Consider the following 21194-nt stretch of genomic DNA (forward strand, 5'->3'; position numbering starts at 1 on the left):
CTACATATTAGTGACCTCATATATTTGTCTTTCTCTGATGTAATTCCACTTATTATGGTAATTTCTGTCCGTTCATGTTGCTGCAAACAGCATTATTTTCTTATTTTTTTGTGGTCAAGTATTACTCCATTGCATATATATACCACATCTTCTTTATCCACTCCTCTGTTGATGGACATTTAGACTGCTTCCATGTCTTGGCTATTGTAAATAGTGCTGCAATGAACATCAGAGTGCATGTATCCTTTCGAATTGTGGTTTGCTCTAGGAATATGCACAGGAGTGGGATTTATAGATCATAGGATAGTTCTATATTTAGTTTTTTAAGGTACCTCCATACTGTTCTCCGTAGTGGTTGCACCAACCTACATTCCCACCAGCAGTATAGGTGTGTTCACTTTTCTCTACACCCTCTCCAGCATTTTTTTGGTAGATTTTTTGATTGCTGGCCATTCTGACTGGTGTGATGTTACCCCATTGTAGTTTTGATTTGCGTTTCTCTAATAATTAGTGATATTGAGCATTTTTCCATGTACCTGCTAGCCATTGATACATCTTTGGAGAAATGTCTATTTAGATCTCTGACATTTATAGTGAGATGAGAAAAAGAGAGCTGTATGAGATGTTTGTGTATTTTGGAGATTAATCTCTTGTCACTTTGTTTACAATATTTTCTTCCAGTCTGAGAGTTATTTTTGCTTTGTTTATTTGTTATGGTTTCCTTTGCTGTGCAAAAGCTTTTAAATTTGATTTTGGGAGAGAGGACAAGATGGCGGAGGAGTAGGGGGACACACTCGCCCTCTCCCACAAACACAACCAAAAAAGCACATCTACAGAATAAATGACTCGCACAGAACAGCAACCAGTCGCTGGCAGAGGAACCTAAACTCCAATAATGGCAAGAAGTTCGTGACATTACTGGGCAGAACGGGAGAAAAGAGGAGAGTGAGAGAAGGTGAATCCGAGCGGGATGGGCGCTCCCGAAAGGGAACTGCGGAGGAGAAAGGGATCCCGCACCCTGGAAAGTCACCTACCGGGGGAAAGATCAAACGAACTGGAGGAATCTCCAGATGCAGAGAAGAGTGTAGCAGTAAGTTGGAGTACGGAAAAGCCAATCAAGAACCCAACGGACCATCTGAACTACAGGCACAGTCACCAAAAATTGAGACGCCTGGGTGGGGGCTGGGCACCGAATCCTCAGCTCCAGAGGTTAGTCCCCGGAAAAGGGCCGGGGGACACCTGGGTGGGGGCTGGGCACCGAGACCTCGCCTCCGAAGGTTAGTCCCTGAGAAAGGACTGGGGGACGCCTGGGTGGGGGCTGGGCACCAAGACCTCGGCTCCAGAGGTTAGTCCGCGAGAATGGGCTGGGGGGGCGGGGCAGAGCTGAAACAGCTTGGGAGGTCTAGAAACCATTTCATGGGGCAGAGACTGCCTGGGAGACTAGAAAACAAAGCTATCGCAGAGGAAGGGAACATTACTCTAGGGGTGGGGAAGTGGAAAGCCGCATCAGAGGGAACCTGGGAGAAGAGCCTGGTCTGCGCCCGTTTGGGGAGGGGAGAGAAGAAGGGGTGGGTCCCCATAGAATACCCCCAACGCCACAGCAAGCTTACAGGCCCGCTAGCTAGCTGAAAGCTGTGCTTCCCAGTGCATCCCCTCCCCCACCCCCACCACCCCCTATGCTCTGGCCGAACCTGGGGCTGCCTGCCATCCAGGAGGACTGGCCTCAACAATTGCCTGAAGCCTACCACCACAGGGGCTGTCCCTGCACAGGCCTGCTTGCCCTTTGGAGGGGTTACACTTCCACAGAGCAGCACCAAACACCACCAGCCCCCGAGAAAAGGCCTGCAGCCAAGAAAAGCTAGAACAAGCCTAGCCAGGCCATGAATAGATCTGCCTAATTCTCGGACGGTTTTTCTGAGTCAGGCTGCCCTGGGGAGGACCCTCTTGGGTTTCCAACGGCCCTGCTACCCACCCAAGCCCCCAGGGGAGGCCCCACTCCCACGGAATAGCTGCTCAGCACCACCAGCCCCCTGGAGGACCCCCTGCAGCCCAGAAAAGCTGCAACAAGCTTGGCCAGACTGTGAAAAGATCCGCCTACATTCACAGGCCATCCTTCTGAGTTGGGCTGCCCTAGGAAAGAGCCTCTTAGGTTCTCAGTGACCCAGATAGCTGATCCAGCCCCCAGGGGGTGCTGTACTCCTGAGGAACAGCTGTCCAACACCGCCAACCCCCTGCAAGAACCCCACAGCCTAAAAACACCAGAGCAAGCTCTGCATGACCAAGTGAAATCGACTACCATCGTGGTGTGGACCTCCCAGTACTGTCTGCCCTCAGGAAGTCCTCCTTTGCTTCAAGGAAACACTGTTAATCCCATCAACACTCCAGAAAAGCCACACTGCCTCAAAAAGGATTGCCCAACAACGCCAGCCCTCGGGAAATATTCCAAGGCAGTGACAAGGCAAACACTGCCCGATCACGGAGAGTACAACTCCCTCAGGAGAAAGAAAACAACAAGCAAGATGAAGAAGCTGAGAAACCACCCCCAGTCAAACCAACAGGAGAACTCACCTAAAACAGTCAACAATGAAACAGATCTCTGCAGTCTGACAGACCTGGAGTTCAAAAGAGAAATAGTGAAAATACTGAAGGAATGAAGAGAAGATAGGAACAGTAATGCAGATACCCTCAGAAAGGAACTAGAAAATATAAGGAGGAGCCAAGAAAAACTAGAACATTCATTTGCAGAGATGCAAACTGAACTAAGGGCAGTAAAAACCAGAATGAATAATGCAGAAGAACGAATCAGTGATATGGAAGATAGAATAATGGAAATCACTCAATCCGGTCAACAGACAGAAAACCGAATCAAAAAACTGGAAAGCAATATGAGACCTATGGGATAATATAAAGCGGGCCAATCTACGCATAATAGGAATTCCAGAAGGAGTAGAAAAAGATAAGGGAATGGAAAATATATTTGAAGAAATTATCGACGGAAACTTCCCAAATCTAAAGGATACTGGGTTCAAGATACAAGAAGCACAGAGGGCCCCAAACAAACTGAACCCAAACAGACCCATACCAAGACACATTATAATAAAAATGGCAAAAGTTAGTGATAAAGAGAGGATCCTAAAGGCAGCAAGAGAAAAGCAGAATGTTACCTGCAAGGGAACCCCCATAAGAATATCAGCTGATTTCTCTACAGAAACACTACAGGCCAGGAGGGAATGGCAAGAGATATTTAAAGTGCTAAAAGGAAAAAATATGCAACCTAGAATACTCTATCCAGCAAGAATATCATTTAAAATAGAAGGGGAAATAAAAATTTTTCCCAACAAACAAAAACTTAAAGAATACAGCAACACAAAACCAAGATTAAAGGAAATATTGAAAGGGCTTCTCTAAACCAAAAAGAAAGGAAGGAAAGGGAAGAAAAAAGAAAAGGAAAAAAAAAAGAAGAAGAAGAGGAAGAACTAGGACTGAGGAAACCACAATCAGAGAGCAGTCACTCAAATAAGCCAGCATACATATTTAATCATGAACATGCTTCAAACAAAATAAAATTAAAAAGAAAAAAATAAAAAAGAGTCATCAAAACCATAAAATGTGGGCAAGGGATGTTAGGAAGGAAATAACCCTTTTTGTTTGTTTGTTTGTATGTTTCTCTTCTTAATTTTAATATAGTAATGAAGTGTTTGAACTTATAGGACCATCAGGCGAAAGCACACAATTATGGGAAGGGGTTAGCATACTTAAAAAACAGGGCAACCACAAGCCAAAACCAAATATTGCATTTGCAAAAAATGAAAAAAAAATACACTCAAGCAGATAATAACAGGAGACCATCCAACCAAAAAAAAAAAAAAAAAAAAAAAAGGAAGAATGGAGAACCAAAGAATCAACTGGAACCTGAGGTTCAAATGGCAATAAATAATCATCTATCAATTATCACCTTAAATGTCAATGGACTGAATGCCCCAATCAAAAGACACACAGTGGCTGAGTGGATAAAAAGGCAAAAACCTTCAATATGCTGCCTACAAGAAACTCACCTTAGGACAAAAGATACATATAGATTGAAAGTGAAAGGCTGGGGAAAAATATTTCACGCCAATAGACATGACAGAAAAGCAGGAGTCGCAACGCTCATATCAGACAAAATAGACTTTAAAACAAAAGACATAAAGAAAGACAAGGAAGGACACTATTTAATGATTAAGGGATCCATGCAAGGAGAGGATGTTACTATCGTCAACATATATGCCCCAAATACAGGAGCACCCAGAAACATAGAACAAATATTAACAGACATAAAGGGAGATATGATGAGAATACAATCATAGTAGGAGACCTTAATACCCCCCTCACATCAATGGACAGATCCTCTAGACAGAAAACCAATAAAGCAACAGAGATCCTAAAGGAAACAATAGAAAAGTTAGACTTAATTGATATCTTCAAGACACTACATCCAAAAAAAGCAGAATACACATTCTTCTCAAATGCTCATGGAACATTCTCAAGAATCGACCCCATATTTGGACACAAAGCTAACCTCAGTAAATTTAGGAGCATAGAAATTATCTCAAGTATCTTCTCTGACCACAATGCCATGAAATTAGAAATCAACCATGGGAAAAGGAAAGAGAAAAAACCTACTACATGGAGACTAAACAACATGCTACTAAAAAACCAATGGGTCAATGAGGAAATCAAGAAGGAAATTAAAAACTACCTTGAAACAAATGATAATGAAGACACAACCTCTCAAAATCTATGGGATGCTGCGAAAGCAGTGCTCAGAGGGAAATTTATAGCAATACAGGCCTTTCTCAAAAAAGAACAAAGATCCCAAATGGACAACTTAACCCTCCACCTAAACGAATTAGCAAAAGAAGAACAAGAAAGTCCTAAAGTCAGCAGAAGGAAGGAAATTATAAAGATCAAAGAAGAAATCAATAAAATAGAGACTCAAAAAAACAATAGAGAAAATTAATAAAACCCAGAGGTGGTTCTTTGAAAAGGTGAACAAAATTGACATCCCCCTGGCCAGACTCACTAAAAAGAGGAGAGAAAGAACCCAAATAACCAAAATTATAAATGAAAAAGGAGAAATCACAACGGATACAGCAGAAATACAAAAAACCATAAGAGAATACTATGAACAACTATACGGCAACAAGTTTGACAATGTGGAAGAAATGGACAATTTTCTAGAATCTTCCAGCCTGCCAAAACTGAATCAAGTAGAAACAGACCAACTGAACAGACCGATCACTAGAAACGAAATTGAAGAGGTCATAAAATCACTCCCTACAAATAAAAGTCCAGGACCAGATGGCTTCATAGGTGAATTTTATCAAACATATAAAGAGGAAATGGTGCCCATCCTCCTGAAACTCTTTCAAAAGGTTGAAGAAGAAGGAATACTCCCAAAGACATTCTATGAGGCCACCATCACCCTCATTCCAAAACCAGGCAGAGATACCACCAAAAAAGAAAACTATCGGCCAATATCATTGATGAATATAGATGCAAAAATTATCAACAAAATCTTAGCCAACCGAATCCAACAACATACCCAAAAAATTATACACCATGAACAGGTTGGGTTCATCCCAGGTTCACAAGGATGGTTCAACATACGCAAATCAATCAGCATCATACACCACATTAACAAAAAAAAAAGTCAAAAATCATATGATCATCTCAATAGACGCAGAAAAAGCATTTGACAAAGTCCAACATCCATTCATGATCAAGACCCTCACCCAAGTGGGTATAGAGGGAACATTCCTGAATATAATCAAAGCCATTTATGAGAAACCCACAGCAAATATAATCCTCAATGGGGAAAAACTGAAAGCCTTCTCACTCAAATCTGGAACAAGACAGGGATGCCCACTCTCACCACTGCTCTTCAACATAGTTTTGGTAGTCCTGGCCAAAGCAATTAGACAAACAAAAGAAATCAAAGGCATCCATATAGGAAGAGAAGAGATCAAACTGTCACTGTATGCAGATGACATGATACTATACCTAGAAAACCCTAAGGACTCAACCCCAAAACTCCTTGAACTGATTAATAAATTCAGCAAAGTGGCAGGATATAAGATTAACATTCAGAAGTCGGTGGCATTTCTGTATACCAGCAATGAAACATTAGAAAAGGAATACAAAAATACGATACCTTTTAACATTGCACCTCACAAAATCAAATACCTCGGAATACACCTGACCAAGGAGGTAACGGACCTATATGCCGAGAACTATAAAACTTTAATCAAAGAAATCAAAGAAGATGTAAAGAAATGGAAAGATATTCCATGTTCCTGGATTGGGAAAATCAATATTGTAAAAATGGCCATACTACCCAAAGCAATCTACAGATTCAATGCAATCCCTATCAAATGACCCATGACATTTTTCACAGAACTAGAACAAACAATCCAAACATTTAGATGGAACCACAAAAGACCCAGAATTGCCAAAGCAATCCTGAGAAACAAAAACCAAGCAGGAGGCATCACTCTCCCAGACTTCAAGAAATACTACAAAGCCACAGTCATCAAAACAGTGTGGTACTGGTACCAAAACAGACAGACAGACCAATGGAACAGAATAGAGAATCCGGAAATAAACCCTGACATCTATGGTCAATTAATCTTTGACAAGGGAGGCAAGAACATAAAATGGGAAAAAGAAAGTCTATTCAGCAAGCATTGCTGGGAAACCTGGACAGCTGCATGCAAAGCAATGAAACTAGAACACACCCTCACACCATGCACAAAAAGAAACTCCAAATGGCTGAAAGACTTAAATATACGACAGGACACCATCCAACTCCTAGAAGAAAACATAGGCAAAACACTCTCTGACATCAACATCATGAATATTTTCTCAGGTCAGTCTCCCAAAGCAATAGAAATAACAGCAAAAATAAACCCATGGGACCTCATCAAACTGAAAAGCTTTTGCATAGCAAAGGAAACCCAAAAGAAAACAAAAAGACAACTTACAGAATGGGAGAAAATAGTTTCAAATGATGCAACGGACAAGGGCTTAATCTCTAGAATATATAAACAACTTATACAACCCAATAGCAAAAAAACCAATCAATCAATGGAAAAATGGGCAAAAGACCTGAATAGACATTTCTCCAAAGAAGATATACAGATGGCCAACAAACACATGAAAAAATGCTCAACATCGCTGATCATAAGAGAAATGCAAATCAAAACTACCATGAGATATCACCTCACACCAGTCAGAATGGCCATCATTAATAAATCCACAAATAACAAGTGCTGGAAGGGCTGAGGAGAAAAGGGAACCCTCCTGCACTGCTGGTGGGAATGTAAACTGGTACAGCCACTATGGAGAACAGTTTGGAGATACCTTAGAAATCTATACATGGAACTTCCATATGACCCCGCAATCCCACTCTTGGGCATCTATCTGGACAAAACTCTACTTAAAAGAGACACGTGCACCCACATGTTCATTGCAGCACTATTCACAATAGCCAAGACATGGAAACAACCCTAATGTTCATCAACAGAGGATGGGATTCAGAAGATATGGTATATATACACAATGGAATACTCCTCAGCCATAAAAAAGAATGACATCATGCCATTTGCAGCAACATGGATGGAACTAGAGAATCTCATCCTGAGTGAAATGAGCCAGAAAGACAAAGACAAATACCATATGATATCACTTATAACTGGAATCTAATATCCAGCACAAATGAACATCTCCTCAGAAAAGAAAATCATGGACTTGGAGAAGAGACTTGTGGCTGCCTGATGGGAGGGGGAGGGAGTGGGAGGGATTGGGAGCTTGGGCTTATCAGACACAACTTAGAATAGATTTACAAGGAGATCCTGCTGAATAGCATTGAGAACTTTGTCTAGATACTCATGTTGCAACAGAAGAAAGGGTGGGGGAAAAACTGTAATTGCAATGTATACATGTAAGGATAACCTGACCCCCTTGCTGTACAGTGGGAAAATAAAAAAAAAAAAAGAAATAAATTTGATTTGGTCTCATTTGTTTATGTTTGTTTTTATTTTCATTACTCTGGGAGGTGGATTCAAAAACATATTGCTGCAATTTATGTCAAACAGTGTATTGCCTATATTTTCCCCTAAGAGTTTTATAGCATCCAGCCTTACATTTAGGTCTTGAATACATTTTGAGTTTATTTTTGTGCATGGTGTGAAAGAATGTTCTAATTCCATTCTCCTACATATAGCTGTCCAGTTTTACCAGTACCATTTATTTAAAAGACTGTCTTTTCTCCATTGATATATTATTGCCTCCTTTGTGGTAGATTAGTTGACCACAGGTGCATGGGTTTATTTCTGGGCCTTCTATTCTATTCCACTGGTCATATTTGTATTTTTGTTCCAGTACCACCCATGCCTGTTTATAAAATTAAATTGTTTTGTCTTTTATTGAGGTGTATGGATTATTTATATATTTTGGACATTAACTCCTTATTAAATATATGGTTTATAAATATCTTCTCTCTATATTTAGTAAGTTGCCTTTTCATTTTGTTGATGGTTTCCTTTATTGTGCAGAAACTTTAGTTTGGTTTTTTTTTTTTTTTTTTTTTTTCCCCCTGTACAGCAAGGGGGTCAGGTTATCCTTACATGTATACATTGCAACTACACTTTTTTCCCCCACCCTTTGTTCTGTTGCAACATGAGTATCTAGACATAGTTCTCAATGCTATTCAGCAGGATCTCCTTGTAAATCTATTCTAAGTTGTGTAGTTTAATGTAGTCCCGTTTGTTTAATTTTGTTTTTGCTTCCCTTGCCTTGCTATGATTTATGTCCAAATGTTCTGCCTGTGTTTTCCCCTAGGAGTTTCATGGTTTCTCGTGTTGCAGTTAGGTCTTTAAAATATCTTGAGTTGGAGTTCCCGTCGTGGCGCAGTGGTTAACGAATCCGATTAGGAACCATGAGGTTGCGGGTTCAGTCCCTGCCCTTGCTCAGTGGGTTAAGGATCTGGCATTGCCGTGAGCTGTAGTGTAGGTTGCAGATGCAGCTTGGATCCCCCGTTGCTGTGGCTCTGGCGTAGGCCAGTGGCTACAGCTCCGATTGGACCTCTAGCCTGGGAACCTCCATATGCCACGGGAGCGGCCCAAGAAATAGCAAAAAAAAAAAAAAAAAAAAGACAAAATAAAGTAAAATAAAATATCTTGAGTTTACTTTTGTATATGGTGTTAGAGAATATTCTTTTTTTTAATTTTTAATTTTTTTTGTCTTTTTTTAGGGCCACACCCATGGCATATGGAGGTTCCCAGGCTAGGGGTCTAATTGGAGCTGTAGCCACCAGCCTACACCAGAGCCACAGAAATGCCAGATCCAAGCTGCGTCTGTGACCTATACCACACCAGATCATGGCAACACCAGATCCTTAGCACACTGAGCAAGGCCAGGGATGGAACCCGCAACCTCATGGTTCCTAGTTGGATTTGTTAACCACTGAGCCACGACGGGAACTCTTTTTTTTTTTTTTCTTTTTTTAAAGTGTAGTTGATTTATGATGTCGCGCCAATTTCTGCTATACAGCAAAGTGACCCACTCTACATTATATATACATTCCCTTTCTTATTTTCCATCATGGTCTATCCCTAGAGACTGGATTTGGTTCCGTGTACTGCAGAGTAGGATCTCATTGCTTATCCATTCTAAATGTCATAGTTTGCATCTACTAACCCCAAACTCCTCGTCCATCCCATTCTCTCCCCCCTCCCCCTTGGCAAGCACAAATCTGTTCTCTATGTCCATGAGTCTGTTTCTGTTTTGTAGATAGGTTCATTTGTGCCATATTTTAGATTCCACATATAAGTGATGTCATATGATGTCTTTTTCTGACTTCACTTAGTATGAGAGTCTCTAATTGTATCCATGTTGCTGCAAATGGCTTTATTCTTTTTTATAGCTGGGTTGTATTTCACTGTATACAATCCATTGGATTCTTCTTAATTCACTCATCTGTTTTTCGACATTTAGGTTATTTCCATGTCTTGGATATTATGAATAGTGCTGCTATGAACATATGGGTGCATGTGTCTTTTTGAATTGTAGTTTTGTCCAGACATATGCCCAGGAGTGGGATCACTGCATCATATATGGTAGTTCTATAGTTTTCTGAGGAACCTCCATACTGTTTTCCATAGTGGTTGCACCAATTTACATTCCCACCAACAGTGTAGGAGGTTTCCCTTTTTTGCACATGGTTCTTTGCAGACTTATTAATGATGGCCATTCTGACCAGTATGTGTGATGTGGTACTGGAACAAAAATAGACATACAAACCAATGGAACAGGGTAGGGAGGCCAGAAATAAACCCAAACGCCTACAGTCAATCAACAAAGGAAGCAAGAATATAAAGTAGGAAAAACAAAAAACAAAAAACAGTCTCTTCAGCAAGTTGTGCTGGGAAAACTGGACAGTTGCATGTAAACAGCTTTGTAATAATGTCTGAGGTCTGGGAGAGTTATGCCTCCTGTTTTTTTTGGGGGGGTTGTTTGATTTGTTTTTCCTTCAGGATTGCTTTGCCAAGTCTGGGTCTTTTATGGTTCCATATACATTTTTGGATTAATTGTTCTAGTTCTATGAAAAATGTCATCAGTAATTTGATAGGGATCACATTAAATCTGTAGGTTGCTTTGGAAAGTATGGCTATTTTAACAATATTAATTCTTCCAATCCAGGAGCATGGGATATTTTCCATTTCCTTGAATCTTCTTTGATTTCATTAATGTTTTATGGTCCTCAGCATATAATCTTTCATGTCCATGGTCAGGTTTATTCCTAGGTGTTTAATATTTTTGGTGGGATTTTATTTACTAATTTTTTTTGCCTTTTCTAGGGCCACACCTGCAGCATATGGAGGTTCCCAGGCTAGGGGTCGAATCGGAGCTGTAGCCACCGGCCTACGCCAGAGCCACAGCAACACGGGATCTGAGCCGCATCTGTGACCCACACCACAGCTCACGGCAACGCCGGATCCTTGGCCATTGAGCAAGGGCAGGGATCGAACCCACAACCTCATAGTTCCTATTCAGATTCGTTAACCACTGAGCCACGATGGGAACTCTAATCCTGCAAATGTTTCTTCTTCCGAAGTCTGTTTTACATTAATATAGCCATTCCAACTTTCTTTTGATTAGTGTTCATGTAATACATTATCCATGTATTTTTATTGGAAGAGATTGTAGTAGAAAGCATATGGTTGGGGTCTCTTGGAAGATTTTAATTACTCAAAATTTAATGGGATTATACAAGCTTTCCTGTTTTGAGTCAGTTTTGTTGTTACATTTTTCTAGGAATGCATCAATTTCCTCTCAATTTTCAGCCCTATTGGCATTTGTCAATACTTGTTCCTTATTCTTTTTAATCTTTTCTTCATATTACCTTTTTGTTTTTTCATATTTCCTTGTACCTTTTCATCTTGGTGAATCTGTCAAATGTCTATTTTATTAGCTTCATGAAAACAAGGCATCTTACTTTTATTGACCTTGTTCTCTATTTTATGAATTTATGCTTTCACCCTTAATAATTTCTCCCTTCTATTTGCCCCCTCCCCATTGTTCGTACTATGTTTTTAGGTTGGAGAACTAGCTGATTTTCACATCAAATATGAGTAGTTAAGGCTATAAACTTCCCTGAAAGCATGTTTTAATTGTCTCATAGGTTTTTATACATAGTATTTTCATTATGTTTAAACTTTAAGATTTTAAGATTTCCCTCATGATCTCTTTGATCCATGTATTTATAAATATGTTTTTTTTTTTTAATTTTCCCACTGTACAGCAAGGGGATCAAGTTATCCTTACATGTATACATTTTTCCCCCACCCTTTGTTCTGTTGCAACATGAGTATCTAGACAAAGTTCTCAATGCTATTCAGCAGGATCTCCTTGTAAATCTAAGTTGTGTCTGATAAGCCCAAGCTTCCGATCCCTCCCACTTAGAAATGTGTTTTAAGTTACAAAATATATGTAGATGTTTTATTTACCTTCGTTACTAATATATAACTTAGTTACAGTGTTTTAAGACAACATGGATGCTATACCAATTCTTAAATTAGTAAATAATTTTTAATGGAGAGTCAACTCGTAATGGTTGCAAGTGTGCTTCAAATGAATTGTTTTCTGAAAATTTTTAAAGCGAAGTGTCTGTATTTCTATTTGCATTTGGTGAGGCTTCTAAGTTGTATTGTTTAAATCTGTATGCTATTGATTTCGTCTATGTGATTTCTCAGTACTTCAAAAGAGATGTTGAATTCTCTTGTTTGGTGATTTTAGAGTTTTTCTATGGACTTCTATAAATTAATGCACTGTATATTTTTGAGACTATTTTTATGTGGAAATGTAATATTATGCAATATTTTCATGACAATGACATCCCATCATCTTTGCCATAGTTTATTGGTTAGAAGCAAGACACAGATCCTGCCCACATCAAAAGTGATATTACAAAGTATAAGGATTAGGCCAGAGCTTCTAAATTTATCCTTAGAGTCTGACTTCCACAATAAATATGTTATCATTAAACACCACCTGGATAATGTAAGTGACTTAGAACATTTTAATTTCATTTATACCCATCCCAATTTATACTGGCACATATTTGACAAAGTGGACTTCATAAAATTAAACATTTTGCTCTGAAAAAGGCACTGCTACTAGAAAGACAAGCACAGGCTTGGAGAATCCACTCCAAACAATATATATGATAAAGTAGTTCCTGTCATGGCTCAGCAGAAAAGAATGACTAGTATCCATGAGGACACAGGTTTGATGCCTGGCCTTGCTCAGTGAGTTAAGGATCTGGCATTACCGTGATCCGCGGTGTAGGTCACAGACACAGCTCAGATCTGGTGTTGCTGTGGCTGTGGTGTAGGCCAGCAGCTACAGCTTCAATTCAGTCTCTAGCCTAGGAACCTCCAGATGCTGTAGGTGCAGCCCTAAAAAGACTATATATATAGAAATCAAGGAACTCCCTGGTGGCATAGCACTTGGGATTCAATGTTGTCACTGCTATGCTTGGGCTTGATCCCTGGTCCAGGATCTAATGTGTGTGTGTGTGTGTGTGTATATACATGGGGGGAGATCTAAACAGTAAGAAAAAAAAGAATCACCCGCTAAAAGGGGGGGGGGAATATTCAAACAGAAGCTTCACAAAATAAGACATTCAGATGACAAATAAGTGTATGAAAAGATGCTCAAACTCATATACCATTAGCGCATTGCAAATTAAAACCACAATGATATACCACTACATATTCAATGACTAAAATTAAAAAAATACAGTAATGCCAAGTGCTGGTTAAGATGTGGAAGAAGTGGAACAACCAGAACTCAATACTTATGGTGGGAATGCAAAATGATATAGAAACTTTGGAGAAGTTTTAGCCTTCATTTTCACTCTTAGGCATTTGCCCTATTGAACTGAACATTTACATTCACACAAAACTGGCATCTGAGAGTTTATAGCAACTTTATTTATAATGGCCTAAAAATGGAAACATCTCACATGTCTATCCATTAATGAATGGATAAACAAACTGGTATAGCCATACAATGAAGTACAAAAATAAAAAGGAATGAATATTAATTTACCTAAAAACAATGTAGATGATACTTAAATTCATTTTACTAAGTGAAAGAAGCCAGATCAAAAAGGTCTACATATTGCATGATTCCATCCATATGACTTTCTGTAAAAGGCAAAAACCATAGGGATAGATGACAAACAAGTGGTTTCCAGGGACTGAAGATGGGGAAAGGGATTTACAACAAAAAGTGCAATCAAGAGAAATTACTAGAGATGAAACAGTTCTGTATGGTACTAGAATGGAAGAACACATGACTCTATACTTGTCAAACTATAGAACTATACACTGTAAGAGTGAATTTTAGTGTATGTAAATTAGAAACAATCTCTAAAACAAATGGAAATTTACCTATCAAATGATCAGAGATTTATTAAAGGAAAGAGCATGTTTTGATGAATGTGTGGAGAAATAGCACATTCATGCACCACTGATGGGAATGTAATTTGTGTGACTATATTCAGTATAATTTAACAGTACCTTTCAGTGCCCTAATAATGCTCTCATAATTCAAACTCAGTAATTCCAATTCTAGGAATTAATTCTAAAGAAATAGAGATGCATATAAAGGTGAATATACAATATGTTCATCAGAATTTTATAAGCAAAATTGGTAACATCCAAAATATCTGCATCATGAGATGATCTAAATAAATTTTGTTAGATCCATATGAAATATGACACAATATTGTATTTTTAAATAATGTTAATGACATGGAAGAATGCTTATTTTTAAATGAGAAAAGTCAGAAAATACAATGTCAATTTTATTTTTAAACTGTGTTATATACACTTTTTTTAGAGTAAAAGGAAGCACATTACTCTTTACTTTTATACTTTTCACTTTATTTTTAAACAATGATCATCTCTTACTTTTGTCATCAAAAAGAAAACTTTTTTATTTTGAAAAAACAAACAAGCCCAGCCCAGTGCAGCCAATCCCATGATCTTTTCAGTTGCTATCTTAACTCAGAAGGCTATACTATTGTCCCCCTGGATGCTTGTTTTTTTCTTGCTCCTCCAGGTACTGGACTCATTGCAGGTGAATACCTGCCAAAGTGAGAGAATGGCAGCATCTCTCTTCAAACAGGAAACCACTTAAACTGGCCTAGTCAGCCACAGGCTGATACTGGTATCAATCTCTATGACCCATGTAGGCAACAGATGTCTTTAAAAGTTATAATGCCCATCTTATATAATTGGAAGTTTCTCCTCTAAATCTTTCTTCTTTCTATGAAATACAATCTTTTAAAACCCTTCTCCAAAGCAGCTCTTCCTTTTAATTTAAGATATTGCATCACAAATACTAGGTCCAAGGATTGACCTTTTCCTTAAACTGTTTCCTTATGCCATATCTGGCGTTTGGGGTTGCCTGAAGTCATTCTGCCCACTGTCTCTGGCCCAATCATCCTATTAAAAAGAAAAAAAAAAGCCAACCTGAGCTATTTGGTACTACTTGAGCTATTTCCTCTATCCTCAACTCCTTTAACACCCTGTCACTGAACCAGAGTTCTTCAATGTTGCAAATGTTTTTCTGGGTTGTTTCTTTACGTGGGTCAACAGAAATTTCCATAAAGGCAGATCTACCTGAGAAGAGTGGCTGGCAGTAACTCTCACGGGTAGGAATAGAAATAGTGCAGCACAACAACTTATCTTCAATCTACCTTTAAAAATTACAGGTTTATGAAGCAAGTCTCAGTGCTTCCTTCACTGAAGTAATGGATCTTATGATTTCTGTCATTTTTCTCCTCCCCCTCACTCCATTTTTAATTGCAATAAGGAGTTCACGCCTATCTTCACTCACAAACATCAGACCTCTCAGGTTTGCTTCCTTCAATCATATAGGCTTCTAGGTCCAATACCCACTAAAACGTCAAGCATTTGTTACTCCAATATTTCATAGCTTCCTTCCCTTGCTCTCTGCCCTCCATTCTTCTCATATCCAGAGAAACACGGTGTTACTCCTAGCACCCACCGAAGCTTCATTCACAATAAGGCTCCTCCCAGTTAGAGCCTGTAATAGACTGATGGCCTGGAGGAAAGAAAAAGAAAACACACCTGCTGAAACCCATGGGGGGCGGTGCAGGAAATGAAAAGTGGCTAGAGAGAGCAAGGAGTACACTAGAAGGATTCTGAAAAAAGAAGAGGCTAGACATAGGACAAGGCACCAGAAGGTGTGACTGGGCTGTCTTGAGGAATCATGGGAATGTATTTGAAAGGTACTAACTTTTCACTTCCCTCGTGCCCTCTCTTGCCCATCTCCAAGAGACAAAGAGTAACCAGGACTCCTGACACTGTTTACTATTTAACCATAAGATTTGTGTCCTTATATACCATATTCCTAAGACAAATCCTAATCTCTGATGACCAGGTTAGAAAGGGATACAAGTCCTCCTACTGGCATTTCATAATCAGCTGAGATATTAGGAATAAATCCTGGGGCTGGGGCCTGGTTGTTGGCCGTGGCTACAGCTGCTCCAGCGACTGTCAGGAGATAAGGTAGGAGTTGGCATCAGGCTGATTAACATGAGTATTCCCCAACTGCAGAGGTAGTTAACGACAATTCAACCCATTCATGCCTCCCTGAGTCTTAAGAGATGGAAAAGGAAGTGCTAATGAAAAAGTGACACACAGTGGCATACAGGGACCAGAGAAATGCCAGTGGAAGGAGAAAGTCATGGCTTTTGTTTGCTTTAATCAGTGATGGAACTGAAGGAAAAAGAATTTGAATGCAAGGGAAAGAGGTTATTTTCAAGTCAATTAACTGCCTTCCTTCCATAAAGTTGGGATCTTATGTTGTTGAAACTCAAACTCATCTCTGGTGGCCTATATTCCAGCACTGGGGATCCAGCAATTTCTGACTACATGGGGTACTCTTTATGGGAAGTGATAGTTCATATATACACATACAATACAACTTCTAAAAAGAGAAAGTTGCTGAGAGGGCTAAGCATGCAATTCAAAAGAGCAACCTGTGGTCTGGAGAGTATTCAAGAGAGTGATCCCTCTGTTGAGTAATGCTTTGCAAAGCTGAGATGAAGGAGGCTGTAGTCATCCTCTGATTTTTTCCTTTTCTTCTCTCCTTCATGAAGTCTTCTACCAGCAACTCCTAAGGAACAAATATAGAGCAGCCCCACAAGAGGGAATGGGCTATCTGAGAGCCTGGTCTATAGGCTCTATAGCTTTTTAGGAATATTGACTCATTTAAAGACTACTGCAAAACAAAAATGGCTGCAAGCAATATCAGAGGGTTTACAGAGACTCTCTTCCTAAACTTCCGAGTCCTAACAGCCATCTCTTTGCATCAATCCAGCCTTCCTTCCCAAAAGCACAGGGAACACCTATAATATGGCAACCAAACTGGAAGTATCCTGACTCTAAATGGCTTTTACAAAGTGGTTTTGTTATTCACCCATTGATGTGCACTTTCTTTTGCCTACTCTTTATCTTGAAAACTCATTTAGATAATATGACCGTGTCTTGTTCCGATTAATCAGTGTGTATTTTTAAAGTACTGTGCCTGTTTTTCCCAAAGGGCAGTATTAGTTCACTTCTCAACTTAGAGACTCAGAAGCCAAAGCACATTATGAAACAGAGCCAACAAAAGCTTATATCACATAATGAAGTTACATCAAAGTCAAGGAAAAATTTCAATCCTAAAGAAATCTCTTTATGATACTTCCAGACGACCAGCCTGTTGCTCTTCCAGAGTTAGTAGATGGCTAGAGGATTCTACCAGTGCTGAGGGTCAGCAGCCTAGCTATCCTTGCCTGGGATTGTGGCTCATTTTCGCACAAAAAATGTGACCCCAAAGGGATAAACAGATGGCACACAGCAAATAGAACAAGCACTTGATATAGGAGAGGATCATTTTAGTTGTGCATTCTGCCAGCCAAAACTTCAGTATAATGTGCGAAGCACAGTTTCTGTATCTTCTAATAATCCTCACCACTCTTTGAGACTTGTACTACTATCCCACTACATCCTCTCTTCTCTTGCATCTGCAGAGTTGTCATGTGCCAATCTCCAGATAGTTACTCAGTTACTAAAGCCTATTTTATCTAGCTCACAGTCTCATTCCTAGCCCAGCTTTTACTATAATCCCAGGTCACTTTAATATCCAGGTAAATGACCATCTGACATCCTAGTATCACAAGTATCTTGATTGCTCTAGTTTTTAAATTTTAACATTCCAAAGTTCACTTTCTGATACTGGTCCTATCATTCCAGTTTTCTAACTACTCAACATCCATCTTGAACACACTAAGGCCTCTTTTTCTGTACAGACTTTGAACTCACTTCTGAACTAACTTCCTTCCATATACACTCTGGATCCTCAATTCCATTTCTGTGTAACACCTCTCTTCCTAGCTGTCCATCCCTCAATCGAGGTCAGTTCCAGGCAACCGAATGTTAATTGTGACAGTGGCCCAAGACCACTTTATATTTTCCTCTCTAATCAACTTTCAAACTAGCTGCCCACTTCCATATGCCGTTAAGTGCTCCGCTCCAGCCTTTTGGCCTGGATATTCCTTAGACTCTTTTGTCCACAGTCTGATCCCTGGTCAGCTGCCTATCCACCATCCACCTCTACAATTACAAATCTGCAACACCTTTATCAGGTACTCTTCCCAACTCCTATTCTTATCATCACTATACCTCAGTGAAGAGGTAACTCCTTTCATCTAAGGATAGGCCTCCACCCGTATTCTAAGAGCAATAGGTTATCATTTCTCTTCCACACGTACAAAGACATGCCTTATAGTCTGCAAGCATGCTCAACTTTCTCTCATTTTAAAAGGGAGCTTACATGACTCACTGTAGGGCCCTGAATGGAATGGTTTAACTTGTATTCTAGTTGTCACATTTTCTAACAGAAAGAAGGCTTCTCATGAAGCACTAATGATTAATCACACTAAATAAGAAAAAGGAAATATGAGCCTGTTGGGTGGTGAACATAAACTGGAAGCCTACCTGTTAATGTAGGTAAGGGGATAGCTGAGGTAAAGTTGGAAGGGGAAAACTGTGAATACCAGCCACAGGAACAAACCCCAGACTGTGAGGATGAGGTTTCTGATGAATGATCACTCTGGTCCTACGCAAGGAGCAACTGGCAGCAATTGTAGTTGTAGTAACAGCAGCAGCGGCAGCAGCAATGCAACATCTACAAGTAGCCAAGACTAAAATACAGGCACAGAAACAGAGTATTTCACAGAAAACACAATATTAAATATGACGCATATGTGGCACTTGTGCTGCTACTCCCCTTCTCCCACTCTCAGCAAACATCACTAGTTATAATCCTCTTTCACACTGATCTGAGACCTGGCTTCAGAATCCTTTTCATAAAACATCATCAAGACAGGTACTATTAATTGATTGGAGATGGTACTTCAGATGAAGTATATCTGCTATCTTTGCACTGCACAGAAAAGTCCTTGGCAAAAGAAGATAGGAGTAAGCTTCAGGAGAAAGCATACTGAAGACAGCTTGGATGTTGTAGGCAACTGGAGGGGACAAGCCGAGCCCATGGAGATCACAGAGCAGGCGCCCAATTAATGTCTGTTGATGATTCATTTTTTCATTCAACAAACATTTAATGAGGCCTACAATGTGCACCGGATTTAGGCACTGCGAATACAAAGATGAATAATGCACTGTCCTTGCCCGTAACGAATTTAGTCTGGTAGACGAGAGCCATAGACACGGACAATGATAATACAACCTGATAAGTGCTAGGACACTTAGCAGGTTGTATTATATCCATCCGAGTAGGATTTCTTCAGGTTGCTGTTGGATCCATGAAGTCCTCCCAGCCACAAGGGCATGCTGCTGTTTCTGTCACGCGGTGGACGTCCCAAGAACTAACAATGATAGCTGTAATTTATAGTGTGCATATGACATACACTTTACAATATCCTTATGAAAACCCTGAAAATTAATTATTGTATTAGAGAAGAAACTGAGGTTCAATGAGGTTAAGTAACATGCCTTAGATCACACAGCTAGTAAGTAGTTGAGTCAGGTTTCAAATTCAGTTTTGACCAATTCCAAAACATTTTTCTACATTTTTAAGAATAATTTCAATTCAGTTCAGGTATTACACAACTTTTCAAAAGCTTTCTATTTGGAAATAAGAGCAAAGGCAATAAATTAGTGATCAGGGCATGAACAAAAGCCATCTGATTAGCCAACCTATTTGGCAGAGCAAACAAAAAAAGCGGCAGAGAAATGACTTCACACCATCATGGCATTGAAAACCTTAAGGTCAGATTAGTTTTTCTTTCTTTTGCAAACCCAAACATCCTCACTGATGATATAAAATATAAGTATCTCTAGTTAAATATCTTTTAATCCTTGTCAAGATCAACATCATTATCAGCAGCAACTACAGTTCATATAGCACTTAGTAAATTCCAAGCAATTTACACAAATAATCCCATTAAATTTTTACATTCTCACCCCCCTCATCACTGCAAAAAGATATTAATTCTGTTGTACATAAAAAAAAAATAAAGTACTAGAGAGGTGGAAAACCATTCTCAAAACCACATTGTTAAGTGTGAGACTAGATTTGAGTCCAAGATACCTAGTCTCAACGCCCAAACTGTCATTGTACTGCTTTGCTGTCCTGCTCAGGGTTTCTCCTCTCAACCCTTCTTTCCCCTACTGTCCTCCAGACTAGCTAGTTACATAATATCCACTGAAAATACACAAGGTCTACTTAAATATAATCTCCTATTTATCACTCTACTTACAGAAAGCCATTCTCTGAATCCCCAAGGTCACTACTCTGAGCCTTAAGGGGAGTTTCCCAAAGAATACTGTGTTTTTATTGAGAAAAGAGAAAATAAACACTTAATATGTTTAGATTTTTACTTACTGAATGTATTTTTTTACCAAGTGATTAAACCATAAGCATTTAAAAATCTTTAAGCAAAATAAAGCAATAGAGACAATAACAACTAAGGCAATCTCTTCCCTGAGTGGGTTTTAGATACAAGTTTCCACTTTTGTTAAAAAATATTGTGGGAGATATGTGACAGTGAGGGTGTGAGAATAGTTCTGCCACTGATGAGAAGGACCAGGAACTTAGTAATCGATGAGAAGTTTGTGGCTGTTCGGATGTCTTCCTGAGTGTCAACAATTCATATATGCCTGCCCCCAACCCCCGTCCCCAAGAAACTTACGAAACTGTGCAGCCAAGCCCTGGTCTAGAAGGAACCAATAACAATACCCAACTAAAGAACATGAGAGGATTTTTCATGAAGGCCAAGGGCGGGGTTAGGGGGATGCACACTTGCCAAAGTCTGAAATCGTTAATTTTCCCATGTTCTAATTATGTCAGTGTTTTGCTTTTCTTTTTTTTCTTTTTAGGGCCGCACCTGCGGCATATGGAAGTTCCCAGGCTAGGGGTTGAATCGGAGCTGCAGCTGCCAGCCTCCGCACAGTCACAGTAACTTGGAATCCAAGCTGCATCTGCCACCTACACCACAGCTCACAGCAACGCCCGATCCTTAACCTGCTGACCAAGACCAAGGATCGAAC

General features: G+C 39.6%; 1 long non-coding RNA gene and 2 other non-coding genes across 3 annotated transcripts in view; all 3 read right to left on the reverse strand.

The window, feature by feature from the left end:
- Positions 12441-21194, reverse strand: part of LOC102165633 — a 64382-nt gene continuing 55628 nt past the window's right edge. Inside the window, exon 7 of the long non-coding RNA XR_001302653.2 lies at positions 12441-18826. This is a non-coding gene — a long non-coding RNA (uncharacterized LOC102165633). The remainder of the gene's footprint in view (positions 18827-21194) is intronic.
- On the reverse strand, positions 19184-19261 carry MIR421 (microRNA 421). Its single transcript, NR_038589.1, has one exon. It is a non-coding gene; the product is annotated as a microRNA 421 (primary transcript).
- Positions 19338-19417, reverse strand: MIR374B (microRNA 374b). The gene has a single exon (NR_038552.1). It is a non-coding gene; the product is annotated as a microRNA 374b (primary transcript).

This window comes from Sus scrofa, chromosome X (assembly GCF_000003025.6).
Source record: "Sus scrofa isolate TJ Tabasco breed Duroc chromosome X, Sscrofa11.1, whole genome shotgun sequence".
Taxonomy (NCBI): Eukaryota; Metazoa; Chordata; class Mammalia; order Artiodactyla; family Suidae; genus Sus; species Sus scrofa.